The sequence below is a fragment of the Xiphophorus couchianus genome, chromosome 4, assembly GCF_001444195.1.
Source record: "Xiphophorus couchianus chromosome 4, X_couchianus-1.0, whole genome shotgun sequence".
Lineage (NCBI taxonomy): Eukaryota > Metazoa > Chordata > Actinopteri > Cyprinodontiformes > Poeciliidae > Xiphophorus > Xiphophorus couchianus.
In genome coordinates, this window is record NC_040231.1 from 33,507,499 (window position 1) to 33,520,253 (window position 12,755).

Sequence of the window (12,755 nt, forward strand, 5' to 3'; positions counted from 1 at the left end):
GAAAATGTGCTATATAAATAAAATACCTTACTTTAAGTCTGAACATGGAGTTCTGCCATTACATTTTTTACTGACTCTATATTCTGGAAAATCACATTTTAAAGTAAGACTGTCATCTGGTAAAGTTGTGGCTAAGTTTAAATGAACTGTACAACATAAAGGCCCAATTTTAGAATTACTATTTTATACTGTGTAAGTTGTATTGCACGTTTCATTATGACTTGAGATAAATACACATTCAAAAAAGAACATATCATTTACTTTTTGTATTTAATATTTCATTGCAATATTGTTAACAAAAGACTTGAAAGGACTTTAAGTTCTAAGTTTCATATTTATGATTTGATTTGGCTGTCTTCACTTCAGACTTGAGAATAAAGACTTGATCTCACTTCTTGTTATATGCACTCCATTTTAGACTATCCTACTTGCTTCTTGTAAGTTGTTTGTGCTTCCATCATGATTTCCTATTTGATCTCAGCATACACTGGGAGGAGTCAAGCATTCGTCACTGACATTTATGTGAATTGATGTCTCACTTGTAAGAAAAGGTAAGCTAAATAAGTCCATATTCTTACCAGGTGAAATCATCACACAAACAACTCTGTTCTTGGATATTTTAGTGCAGAAAAGAAATAACTCTTTTATATCGAGGGATTCTGGGCCACACATCTGTATTTCCTGATACTGGGTTAGTGTTTAATGGAATTTAATTTGCTCTAATCAACTACTTCATGATTTACATTTCTGTTGACCAAATTATTCCAAACCAAAAATGATTGATCTTTTTGATTTTAGCATTCCATTCACCAGAAGGTTTTAGTAATGGGTAATAAACAATAGTGGAGACATTTTAAAAAGACACGAGATAATTGTCAGAATTACAGATACAATAATCCATGTTTGTGTTTAGGGCTGGGATGGTAAGAAAAATATTTCATAGCTGCATCAGCACAACAGTATTAAATAAAGTAGTAGAACTAACAAAAAAATTAAGTTCATGCAACTTATTCGTCATGCGTCATGTTAAATTACATTTTTTAACTTGTGTGGACTGTTTGATAAACAGCATAAAGCCTGCTTAGAAATACTAAATACCTACAATTTACTACTTACTCATTTTTCAAGCTCAGTTACATTAAAAGACAATTTTCTTGAATGAATCCGTGTCCTCCCTTTTCTTTTTATTAAAGCTTTAGTTGCCTTTATTTGGTGGTCAAACTGGATAGTTGGCAATACATGTGGCAAAGGTCATCAGACTGAGACTCGAACCTGTAGCAGCATTTACCCCTGCACCACTGTAGCACTGCTCTCTCCCACTTCACAGAAATACTGACATCAAATATTTGAAAATAGTAAATGGTCATTCCCTTTATAGTGCTTTAACAAGTCCAGAGGACCCCAAAGAGCTTCACACTACAGGAATTCATCCATTCACGCACACCCCCACATGCTGACGGTGGCAGGTTACTGGACAGTAGCCTCAGCTGCCCTGGGGCCGTCTGATAGAGGTGAGGCTGCAATACACCGGTGCCACCAGGCCCTCTGACCAATATACAAAATACATAACATATACAAAAAAATATTCTCTCTGATTAAATATTCAATAGAGATGAATTCATTCTCACTCTCGACCATCACTGTCGTTTGCAGGTGTCACTTCTGCATCAGATTTACAGGAACACCAGAAACACAAAGGTTCCAGCTTGGGACTTTTGCATGTAAAAAAAAATGCAATTATTTGTGTTAATGACCCAAGAAAATTCATTAGGTTAGTTAACGGTGGTGATATCCACAATTATAAGTTGACAAGCACAGAGTGTTATCATTGGCAGCTAGAGTTAGCATAGTGCTAACAGCCTAGCTTAAGATAAAATAATGCATGAAGACTTGTTCCAATGTTGTTTTATCTGAACGTGTTTATGTTCATGAAAACGCTGGAATTAATTTCTCTTTATGAGTCAGGTGAGATAAATTACTGGCTCCAGAAATAAAAATAAAAATCAAATAAAACATTTGTACCAACAGATTTATGCAGTATCAAGTCAAACACAGAAAAAAGCACAATTATCAAAAGCTTATTTTTTCTAACTTAACCCAGCTTCAGTAGAGTGAGTTGGAGAGACTTTTCAACTCAAAGTAACTTACTAAAAGTGATTGTTGACAGCAATTTGATTACTACTGATTTAAGTCATCTTATTATTCAGCAGCCAAGAAGTGAACTCCATCCCTCTCAGACATTATTTTAAATTAAATACCATTTTGCTTGTGCATGAATTTCATGTGTCAACATTAGGTGCCAAGTTATCTTGTTCCCTTCTCTTACTTGTGACAGATAATGCTGTGAGGCAGCAGCACTGGAAATATTTTAATTGCTCTTGAAAGTTTTAAAAACAAAGCTTCCTAAAGCTTCTTTATAACATTTAGGATGTATTCAGCTGAATAGTTTTGTGTCCCTGAAAAGTCATTTAGAAATCCAGGTAGGAATAGTTAACCTTTAATATCTATCAGCCTGTCCTGAACGTTTCATAGGAAAGGTGGAGTGGTGGAGAAACCAAAACTGATATTATCCTCCAGCAGTACAGAACAGGGCGTAGAACCACAATGCTACTGTAACTAAATAACCCAAAATCACTGTGGGGGAACAGTCACCTTTTTACCCTCTGTTTAATTGTGTTGATCCGCACTAATAATCCTTAAATCAGAGCAGTACAGGCAACTTCAACCCCATGCTTCCTGTTTGGAGCAAGTCTGGCAACAGGAAGTACTATGTGTTTATTGGGGAATGAAAAGCATTATGGTGTGTCACACCTCCTCTCTGAAGTATGCAACTCACTGAACACGCACACACACACACACACACACACACCCACACACACACACACACACCGGTCTGCTTTTTATTAAGACGCCCACCATGCTGCACGGTGCATGTAGACCTCATTAACATGAGTGTGGCATCTATCTGCTGACACATCTCTGTGATGACTGTGCACCATGTTGGCCAGCAACACACACTTATCGTCAAGTCTCTCTCTTCAGAGAATAAAACAGCAATTTGACTTCCACAGTCACAGAGTTGAATTGATTTGGTGGTTTTAAGTCCATTCACCCTGAAAGAAAGCCATCTATACTGCGCAAGGTTAAAAGGTCCATAATGCTTAGTCATGTTTAATCCCTAGACCCAGATTTGAAAATTTGGGAATTCATTTTAAACAACTTTACAGTTTTCACATTATGAAACACTTTTAATATTTATTTAGTTATCTGGAAATGTCAGTGGTCAGAACATCCAGACAAACTGATCCACATGGTTAGCTAGAGAAAAAAACTAAAGTAGTTAAAGGTCATTTCAATATATTGCAAGCATCCAATTTTTACTAATATAATCATAAGTTAAAGACACGATGCAAACCATATGTGCTCATCCAAGAGGAGTCAGTGACTCAATGCAACCCACTTTGAATGATTAACTGAGCGCACCGTACTGTTTGATAACTGGGATGTGACTGAATTAAAATGATTTTTGTAAAAAGCCTTGAAATGACATTTGTTGTGAACAGAAATAAACTGATTTGAATAGAATCTAATCATTAATACACATGTGAAAGGGAAATACCTGTTTGGTTGTTGCTTACATGTGTTTGTTAACACAATAACCACTTTAAAAGGCAGACTGATAATTCTACGGATTATTCTAGAATTAGTTACCTTTCTGGATTAGATCTGCCCACAGACTCTGTCATTTTAAATTGCTTCTTAAAACTAATTTTTATTCGTTGCCATTTAATGGAAGCTGCAACTTTTCTGTTGTGATGTTTTATTTTTATTGACGTTATTTTCATCAATTTATTCTATTGTGTTATTTTTGTAAAGCACTTTGGTGGAGTTTTAACCAGTTTTTAAAAGTGCTATATAAATAAATTTGACATTGACAGTAAAAAAAAGGATATAAAATAAATAGCAAGTGAATATACTGTCTATAGACAAAAACAATGGGCTAATTCAGGTCTCAGCACCTTTACTCTTGACTTGTTACATGTGTGTGTCTGTGTGTACTGGTGCCAAAGTGTTTTAGATCTCTGCTGCAAGCAGAGACACCTTGTGATTAATAAATGACTGAATCCAGAAAAACTCTTCTGCATTGACTGCTTCACCAGATAATTCAATTTCTAGAACTAGGGTGAGATATGAAAACATGAACTAATTAACTACTTTTGTACAACACATTTCCTTTCAATAAGAGTCTAGACCCATGAAAGCCTGTCTTCAAAGGATTCATTTTAGAAAAGTCCATGTGGCTGTTAGGAACTTTGATCCAAGAGATAGAAAAACCTGTTCCAACTTCGAGGGCGATTAGTTCTTGCTTCCCACGCTAACTCCCTCCTCTCTGCAGACTCATTGTTACCCCCTTTCCGCCCAACTGCTTTGAATCACCCTGAGCCTTCACTGACCTCAAATTCCCTTATGTACCTCCTTTGGAACCTGTTTTCCTTCATTCTGTCCTCTCAGGAACCCAGAAGCTGCACATTTAACTACAACAGTGTTAAAAATGCATTCCAACCTCATCACAACAAAGATGAAAAGTGAATTTTATTTGCTTTAAAAGATGTTGACATTTTAAGCAGATTTTTTAGACTATTCTAGAGAAGTGTGATAACTTTCATGGTGAAATACAAGCTATGGGAGATTCCTTGAAGTGCAGAGCCCTGAGAGAGGCATTAACATAGCTGCAGCATGTCCGCTGAAAGACTAAAGAAAACAGATCAGTTCCCTGAAGTGCCTTAAAGACAGAGCTCTGTCATCTGGTCAGCCAGCTCACTGAGTGATGGAATAACTCACGGTGTTTGGCAGTGAATCAGCTATAAAAGCTACAAACATTTAAGGAAAACCTTATAGAAAAGACATCCACTTTTTCAGTAAATCAGTTGTGTTCATTCCTAAAAGAATTTATGCCAGGAATAATTCATTTACACTCACCTGCAGTGACAGCATGAATCTGTCACAACCAAAGCATTTATCCAAAGCCATCTCATCCATCTTCTTCTCCATTAGACAGAGCTTTTTCACCCAGTCCCCCCTGCAGAGAACCCACAGTTTGTCAATAGTCTCGGGGTAAACAGGGAAATGGAAAAACATTGAGTTTCAAATGAGCTTCTTGTGGCAGATGCTTCATCACTGTCACACACAGGGAGCTTCCACCCATCCATCAAACACTCCAGATGTTAGTCCAGTTCCATCCTGATGAAAAGGAGGACACAGGCCATATGCTGCTGTTTTCATTATACTAACTTCTGAAATGTACATGAAATTATCATGGGCACGAATGTCCCACTAATTCTGATGATTTGTTTGACCCTTTCTGTATTCAAGGGTAGTATTATCTTACAGAAAGCATTTTGCAAATTATTATGAAATGACAGTTTTTAAAAATGTCCCATTTCTTTTTTTTCAAGATTGACAATTTTAGGAAGGTTACTCTGTCAGTTCAATGCCAGCCTGCTATATCTATTCCAAACACTTCTGATGTTACTGGGATTATTTTTAGCTCTTTGCCATTCAGGTGTTTGAGCTGAGGTTGAACATCTCCTCATATAATGTACCAGTTCTTGTTCCCTAGCATCAAAACACCCTCAGGGAATGATGGTGCCAGCAACATGCTCATTAAGTGCTCCAGTGTTTGGTTTTAAACTCTCACCTTGACCACTACAAGTATATTTCTTATCATTGCTGTAAAAAGTCTGATTTTTCTTGCCTATGCGGTCAGCTGCAGACGGGGTTTGGAGCAGAAGCTTCTCTCTTGGTCAGCATGTTCTCAGTCTATGATGATGTAAAACTGGCTGAAGTGTGTACTGACCCCAGTGTACAGGAATTTCCTGTTAATCACACTCTAAACATTTTTGTACATGCACCTAAATAACATCCAAACAATATGCTTATCATTAGAATCTTTAGATCTTATGATATCGAATGTAGAGTTGTTTTGAAATGGTTCTGTAACGGTTTCTCTCAGCTGGTGTAAATCTACAGATCTCCATACATGTAACTTGAATCCACCACATGTATAATATCTACACACTATTTATATAAAATAAATGTATGTGTTTCTCAACCTCCCTCCCGCTCGCTGCGTGTGATGCTACAGCTAGTTCCCCACAACAGAGCCTGTTGTGGAAGCTCAGGCTAGTTGCCATGGCCACCACTGACAGCGGATAAACATTTTTCATGTAAGTTGATTCTCCACCATTAGCACACTGCTACTTTCTCTTCTCTACAATCATATATGCAAACTCTGTAGGACAACTTTATGAATGGGGTAAAAACCAGCCAAATATATGATTCCTTTAGGTTGGTGGTGTTTTGTAATCATATGTCATGATGTTTGGTGATGGAGAGGACCAGAGTTCAAGAATAAATAAGAAGATTTACAGGTTAGATAAAAGCAGAACAAGGCATGGAGCTGGTGCGAGTCCAACAGAAGAAACCAGCAATGAGGGAGTGTGATTAATGACATGGAAGCCAGGTAAGCATAATCAGGTGAATGCAGAATAACTGTGGTAGAGTGCTGAGAAGGGAGGCTGAGGGAAGAAGACCAGCACAGGAACACAGAATCAGACAAACTAAAATACCAAAAGATATAAAATCAAAAGGAGAAAAGATTAACGAGGACATAAATAAAGCAAAATGTGCAGCTAGCAGAACACAGGAGATAATCACAACACAATAATGAACTAAAAATAGCAAAACCTAAATAAGAATCACAATCCAAAAAGGGTCAGAACACAAACCCACTGCTGTAGCAGTGTCATAAAAAACATTCAGAGTCCTTCATGTGTTTTCATCACAGTTATTTGTCTCTCAGCTGGGAGGCTGCTAGCTGCGCCATGGTAACAAGGTGTTTTACCTCCTAACTTACTTTTGTTATTTTAGAGTAGACTTGGACTATATGGCTTGAAGAAGATGGTGCGCTTATTGTAGTTGGTTTTGTCTGCCAAAGTGTTGATGGTGGTGGAAGTTTGAATAATTGTCCGTTAACTTACATCATTTTTTTTAACCTCTCAGTTTTCGTTTTACATTATTAGGAATTAAAAATATGATGACAGGGTCAGAGGCTTTGGTCACTGAGCCACAATTTGCTGCTGGTGCTCAAGAGTAGGTGTGATGCTTTTTGTGTGTGGGAGGATGGGGGTGTTTGCGTGTGTGTGTGCGTGTGAGAGAGAGAGAGAACTTGTGTGTTTCTGCCACAGCCATTGATGCCCTCTAAAGTTTCATCCTTCCACAATCATTTGCCTGTTGGAAGGTGCAGCCATTCTACGGGCATCTGAAACCTGCAGCTAACAATCAAAGAGCTGTAGAAGTATAGGACAGACTTATCTGGTTACAGAGGGAAAGCAAGTGAAAGAGAGACAAAGACTGACAGTGCGAGAAAGAGAGAGTGGCAAGGAAGAGAAAGTATTTAAGAAAGAGAAAAGGACAAAATTGGTACATAGATTATAGTTCTTTTTAAAGAGCAAATGGAATCAACTTATGAAGATGCTTTAACCTTCCAGCCATCTTTCATTTCAGCCTCACTCACATTTCTTCTTTTCTGCATTAAAACCAATTTCATCTCCAATGAACTCACAGGACAAACTATTTTGTTTGACTCCCATCTGCAGGAGGACAACCGTTGTCCGTGACAGTTTCTTAAAATTCAGCTCTTCAAATATTGCAGTGTTGACTCCAGTCATACACCAGAGATGAAATGTTCTATCCTCTGCACCGTTTTGTTCTTGAAGCCAACCGTTGTTTGAACAGTATGGTAACTGGGACAGCATCAGGTAATTTCAGTAAAGCTCCCAAAGAAATATCCAACAAAGCTGATATTAACTGATAGGCGTGTGTGTGTCCAGTTCACAAAAAAAACTGTTTCATTTATGAAAAGCTAACTATATTGTCATTATTATAATTATGGTCTAACTGAGTATAGTCAGCACAGTACAGTACAAATTCAGCCTGGCTATGTTTCCATGGTATTTGTACTGCACCACTTCCCAACATGAATCAAGACACTTTGCAAGACAAACACTTTCATATTTTATCTGATGCACAATTATCAGTCCAGTTCACAACATTTCAGTGCAATCATATATTAAGATCCATTTAGAAACAATCCTCTCAATCTTGTTTATAATGATGAATTCAGTTGAGTTGATCATGTCATGAAGCCATTGCCTCATCCTGAGAAAGCATGTGATGACAGTAGACAGTTTCACAGGAGGAAATTTCCACTAAAACCTGGCTTTGCTCAATCAGCCATCTCCTGACCGAGGCTGATGAACAGGAAGTAGTCACAGAAAAAAGATTAAAAATGTTCTGGTCCACTGGTACAATCTACATACAGAACTGCAAATGAACAAAGTTATTTAAAGGGGATAAATCTGCTCCCAATGAAGCTCTACCAATGCAATAATGTCTTTCTGCAGTATTAGATCAGAGCTTTTTGCTTTACATGGCCTGAAACATCACAGTGAGTAGAACTGATCCTCACCCAGATGTGTGCCTTATCTCTCAAAATAAACAGTCAAATCCAGTTTATTTGCATTGAATCACTCTGTGTTAATAAAAAAAATGACTTAATCTGCATTCTGATAGAAAAGCAAATTGTATCATTTTCATGTGAATGAATCAAATTGTTGGCAGTGTATTGAGACACATATCATATCAACCACTAACCAGAGACACAAAATCCTTTTATGCATATATGATGAGTGTGGGGTGTGTGGCCTCTCGATATCAACCTGAAGACATTTACATCTGTTACGTTTGACCAATGAGGCTGCGGCAGCTTTGGAAGGCTCCAGAGTCTTGTAGGTGCAGCAGACGGCAGAAACTCTCTTTTGTGCTTCTGGATCTTGTTTTCACACTGACGTCTATCACTCATCATAGACTGATGTTTAAGCTCCGCCTTCACACAGTTTTCATCACCATGGTGAAACTTTGGTTTCTTGGCATAGCAAAAACCCAACTGAGCATTTACTTCTCTTCTAATATTGTTTCCCTGTTTTTGCTCTCCCAGATGACCCACCTGGAAACCTGACAGCCAGAACCTTTTTTTTTTTTTTTGCCAGTTGTTTGTTGATTCTTGCGTTGTGTGTGAATTGTGAGACAGTTATTTTTTGTTTTTGGGCATGTGCACTGACTGATGGCACCTTTTGAATTTCGTTGTTCTTGTGACAATGACAATAAAGATTTATCTATCTATCTATCTATCTATCTATCTATCTATCTATCTATCTATCTATCTATCTATCTATCTATCTATCTATCTATCTATCTATCTATCTATCTATCTATCTATCTATCTATCTATCTATCTATCTATCTATCTATCTATCTATCTAAAGAAAATGCTGGTGATAATGCTGAGCCAGGTCCACGTTACCCACATGTCTGCCCACTCTCCAGGCCAGTGCAGGCTTGGACCTGCTTCCACAGAACCTTGAACGCTCACAGATTTTTACCTAAAGAAACCTCTTGGGGTCACTCCCCTGAGTTCTGCTATTCTTAAGTTATTTGAGATTTAATTAAAAGTTTAAAATACCTTCCATTCACTAATATGATGACAATCTTACTGTGTCACCCGCTCCATGTTTTATTTCCATAATCAGTACCGCTCCTTTTCAAGGTCTATTGAACGAGGGGCTGGGATGTGGTGTAAGTTGTTTCCTGCCCTCAGGAAACATTGATTCCCTTACGACCAGTACACTGGTACAGTACAACAAATGAATTTGGCGACCTTCCATCACTTTCCAAAGCATTAATGTAGAAAGACCAGAATAGTGGAGCCTCAACACTGTCTCACTTTGTTGCTGAGAGGTCTGCTTAGGTTATGTCAAGTGCAATCATATCAACACATGTCTTGACTGAACTAAGAGCCTGGAACAATTTTTTCTCACTGCTAGCATCGCCCTTGGAGAAACATCCTCCCTCTCATTAAATAGAAAGAAAGATGACTTCACTCTCTAAAAAACATTAAAATGTGGTGGAAAAATGAAAGGTGCTAAGTTGTCTAGATAAAGATTTCTATTGATGCCTAAATGTTTTTGACAGTTTGTCTTGGGCTCAGTAAAGAGAAGCTCTGGCAAACTTTAAATAGCTTTGAGTCCATGAACTTGCAGCTTTGAAGGGTAGTCTATTACTGAGGCAACACAAAGACGTGAGAAAAACAATCCTGCGAGCACAAGCTCTCTCCTAAGGGCAATTTAGAATCACCAATTAACCTAACATGCTTGCTCTTGAACTGTGGGAACAAGACGGATTTCCTGTAGGAAACCTTCATGTGCACGGGGACAACATGTTAAGTCCACACAGAAAGGCCCCAGCTGAGGCTCAAACCACAGGCCTTTTGTTGAAATGTCCCAGTGCCAACCACACTGTCCAGAAACAGAAACTAAAACTAGGAAATAAATCTGAATTGTTTAAAACAGGCAAACTTATAAGAAAACCAACAGACCAGTTTGACAAACTGAAGAAGGGTGAGGGAAAGAAAGCGGACAGCAAACACAAGGGGGTCAGGGAGGTGTGTGTGTGTGTGTGTCTGTGTGTGTGTGTGTGTGTGCGTGTGTGTGTGTGTGTGTGTGTGTGTGGGTGTGTGTGTGTGTGTGTGTGTGTGTGTGGAGGGGTGCTAAAATAGTTGCTGATTTGTTTGCTATGTGCTGGAACTGTACTAGACTTCTTTCTGAAGAGTCTGACAAGCAGGTGAGATCAAAGTCCTGGGGACAAAAGAGGCTCTGCAGCGATTTGTCAGGAGACGAGAGGCAGCGGCTGGATTCAGCCCTCTGATCACCGCCTCACTAAAGAAATCTGCCCATGAGAAAAAGTACAGCAGAAAGGGTTCAAAGGTCATTTTGATTTGCTCTGGATTACTGGTACCTCCTTTTCCCTCCATTAAAAGAGGGAGCCAAGAAAAGGGCCTTGCTAATAACATTTGTATTATTGCAGAAAAGGAACCCTTTTGTGCTAAGAGGGTTTTGAGAGCTGGTGGTGGGGGAGAATTTTGGGGAGGTCAATTAAAAAAGGAGCTCTAAAAAATCCTCGCTTTCATTCATGATTAGAGAAAAAAGGAGAAAAAGTTAAAATGTATGCTTTTTGGGTTTGTGTCAGAGCACTTCATGTGGTTTGGTATTGATTCATTTTTCAAGAGTGTAATGACAAAGGAAATGGTTTGAAACAGTTAAGCTGGATGAATTGGATGTTTTAAAGCATTAAAAAAAATCTACTTTCTTGTGAGCGCAGCTTCAAACGTCCTCAACGTGAACTGGAGACGTGATAGGATGTGATCTCTGTTTGGGAGGTGGTCTGGATACAAGTGTGCAGTGTAATGTGAAGTCGAATGGCTCCTGGCTTCAATGAAGGGCCAATTAGTCAACTTTGTATTGTGAAGGTAGCAGGACAAAGATCCCAAACAGAGCTGATTTGTCTTTGGCAAACAATTTGAAAGGTTGGGAAATCGGTATCCAGGTCAGGGAATCAAACAGCTGCTCAGATCGTCTCCTCACACGCTGAGGCACAGCGCAACGTGCTCACGTGTTTTCAAAATGCACTTGTCTCATTTTTGCTTTTAACCCCCAATATTGCTAAATGCTCATTAAAATTATTGTGTTGAAGTCGCACTAAATATAATGTCACCAGAGTTTACTGGATAGTGGACAGCCTTTAATAAATGATGGCATTCATAAATTGGTAACAATTTATTTTCCATGTTCTGGGTGCATGTCATCATGTCATATTAATGTTGGCCTTTTAGTCTTTCTAGAACCACCAGAGGGAAATGATAATGGATCGACTTCAACAACCTGAAAAACTACCCAGCAGCTCTGGCTGTAGTCTTCACATCCCTTTGACAGCAGCTCTGCCTTTTTTATGATTTCCTGTCTGTCAGCTTTACATGCCCCCCTGGTGTGTTTCAACATCTCACTCATGGCATGGTGGTCTTAATACAACAGTCCAAAGGCCTGAGAAAAAGACAGAGGATTTTTCATTTGGCTTTCATTCTATGACAGCTTTTTGACTGTATGATGGCAAATGTCAAAGTGGAGCTAAAGTTGCTGTTTTGTTGTTGTAAACCTGATTACAAGCGGTGTTTAAGGTCTTATCCTCCTCTTAATCTTTGTCGTATAACACACACGCGCACACCCCCGCACACACTCTTTCTGATGTTAAAAAGGAAGACATACACGTGAGTGTGTGCTTCACAAATTGAGAGCGCTTGCCTGGCCTATTGCTGGGAGGCTTTGTGGGCGGCGTGGAGGGGAGCATAATTAAAATAGTTTCTGAGAGAAACAGCACACCACATCTGAGGTTCCACCCTTTTCAGCATTTGACCACATCAAGGCCATCTCGCTTAGAAATGGCCACCAGAACAACCACTGATACACACTGCCTGGCTGATGTTTTGGTGTGTTGTCTGACTTGTGAGGGGTTTTGGAGGCATAAAGCCCATTTGTAATTAAAAGAGCAGATTTTTTCCTGATCATCAGGATAAATTAAGTGACAGAGGCAACTAGCTGGGTGATGTATGGGAGGGGAAGACAAATTAACCGTCTGCTCTCTGGGGGATTCTCAGCAGAGGCCTTTATAGCAGCAGTGGAGTAGCGCCAAAGGGCAGAGAGATTTGTAGAAGATGGTGCTAATTACCAGAATGCAAACCATAATGTGACCAAGATGGAAGCAATTTAGGCAGTAGTCATTTAGCCTGCTGCTCTTCCGCCCAC